The sequence below is a fragment of the Populus euphratica genome, unplaced genomic scaffold (assembly GCF_000495115.2).
Source record: "Populus euphratica unplaced genomic scaffold, PopEup_1.0 scaffold1314.1, whole genome shotgun sequence".
Lineage (NCBI taxonomy): Eukaryota > Viridiplantae > Streptophyta > Magnoliopsida > Malpighiales > Salicaceae > Populus > Populus euphratica.
Genome location: NW_011501161.1, coordinates 28582 through 31184, shown reverse-complemented (window position 1 = coordinate 31184; position 2603 = coordinate 28582).

Here is a 2603-nt window from a genome sequence, read left to right as displayed (position 1 = left end):
AAAGTGCTTTTACCTGTTCCAGGCATGTGTGAAATGAAGAAGTTAGAGGACTCACCTGATAATCGAACCTTTGCTTCAATCAACCAGCGAATATCTTCAGGAATTCCATGATTCATTAACAATCTCAATCTTGCACATCTAGCACGGTAAATTTTTGTAATTGCATTCTCAGGCAGAGTGGGAAAATATTTTTTCAATTTTTCAAGATTAGTGTCCATTTTCAAATAAGAATTGGAAGAGAGATTCAAAGAATTGCACAAATATATACACAGATATCAGTTATTATGGGAAACTGAAAGAACCAACTTAAGTCACGGAGTACCGTGGTCCGCCATTTGACTGGGGTGAGAGAAACTAGCAAAAATCACTCAAAAAGAAACACAAAAACAATGTAAGAAAAATAAAATAATCAACCTTTATCTACAAGATCATTCAAACTAGTTGATTCATTTCATTAGGAAAATTATCAAAGTAAGCTTTTGAACGATGTCCATTTTCCTTAAAAACATTGTCATTCATTGAATTCTCAATATCACAGGCCCCATAAGGATTGTTCCATCTTGATCTTACCTCTCTAAGGAATGAATAGAGTTGAGAATTATAAAATAAAACTTTTTGACCAGTGTCAACTTTTTGACAATTTTCATAAGTTTTGCAGAATACATGCATGTCCTTGAACATGGTGGGCCAATAAAATCCATTTTGAAAGATTTTTTTAGCTGTCTTTTTTGATGAGAAATAACTTCCAGATGCTTCATAATGACAAAGTTTAATGACGCTACTTACCTCATTGTCGGGAATGAATCTTTGAAATATTTGATCAGGACAATATTTGAATAAGTTAGGGTCATCCTAATAAAAGTTCTTCATTTCGATCAAAAACTTTTCTTTGTCTTGGGTACTCTGATGAATACCTTGCTTTGTGGAATTTGCAAATTGTTTTTCTATTTTACGCTTTGATTACTAGGGACTAGTAATAAGCTGGTTGGGGGGTGTGATTAGTACTTAAAAGTGCATTTTTATCATGGTTTTATATCATTATTTTGCACTTGAAGTATCAATAACTCCTTAACTAAAATATGTTTTATAATAATGTATCTAATAATATAAGATACCTTTAATTTGTGGTAAATGTCTATTTTTAATGCAGGCCTATCACATAAATGAAAGGATTGATTGATGACTTGAAGAACTTAAATTGCAAGGATAAAGAGATGGCCAAACTTAGAAAAGAGATGTCGGTGCAATCCAAACCGGAACACTGTTCGGTAATTGGGTCATATCTAGAGCTATATATCTCAGATTTAGGTCCAATTTATATGGATGGAAAGGTAAGACATAGGCCTACAACTTTCATATGGAGCCCAAGATCTAAAAAGGCCATTATCAAGTCCAAATTGTAGCAACAACAAAGAAGCCCGAATCTGTCTTCCAGCCCGAGCACTGTTCGGTATTTTGGCCATATCTAGAGTTCTAGAAGTCCAAATGAGCTGAAGTTTTTACACAAGAAAGCTGAGACAATTGCCTACAACTTTCATGTTTACAACTGGCTCCAATTTTGACGTTATCAATGACGTTTTGGGCAGACAAGAGAAGATAAAGATTGTCACCAAGTCAAAAGTTGGCCACCCACTTATCAATTAGTCATCAAATCAATAGTTCCCATTTTTGGCCTATAAAAGGAGGCATTTGCCATGAATTTAGGCATCTTGGTTTCCAGATCAAGATCATGCTCTTCCTTTCTCTCTTTGTATTTTTTATGCTTTGTTTTCATTAATATTAAGTTTATGCCTTTCATTTCCTTTCCTTTACTTAGTTAACTTTTATGTTCTTATTTTGTTTATCTATTTTGCTTTCTTTCATTATGTCTAGCTAAGTTAATTATGTCAAGGTGAAAAGGTTACACTAATGGTGTAAGAATAAGTATAATGTAAACTTAATATGAACTTTAATGTTTGATACTAACATGTTTTATATTTGTTATCTTGTTCACTCTTTAATACTTTGCTTGTTAAATGACTAATCTTGATTTATGTTATATAACACTTGGTACAACAAATGCTTGGCACTTTCATAGCCCATAATGTATGGTATAACCGACACCTGAGCTATGAAAGGAACTTGATTTATTGTTAACATAAGTTATAATCATGAATGCTTGACGAGATTTACAAGTATTAGCATTAATTGAATAAGATGACTAATGTAATCATGTTAACAATATATAATCTGATTGGAACCTCCTTTGTGTGTGGTTTCCAATTCAATAATAAGAGTTTATACTATACTTGTTTGATATACCATTAGTGGAACCTCTAACCTTGACATTTGTTATTATCATTGTTTAATCGTTACATTAATATTCCATCTCAAAGTTCTCATCTTCTTCTTCTTCTTCTATTTCTTTATTATTATTATTATTAGTACTACTACTACTACTACTACTACTACTACTACTACTACTACTACTACTACTACTACTACTACTACTACTACTACTACTACTACTACTACTACTACTACTACTACTACTACTACTACTACTACTACTACTACTACTACTACTACTACTACTACTACTACTACTACTACTACTACTACTA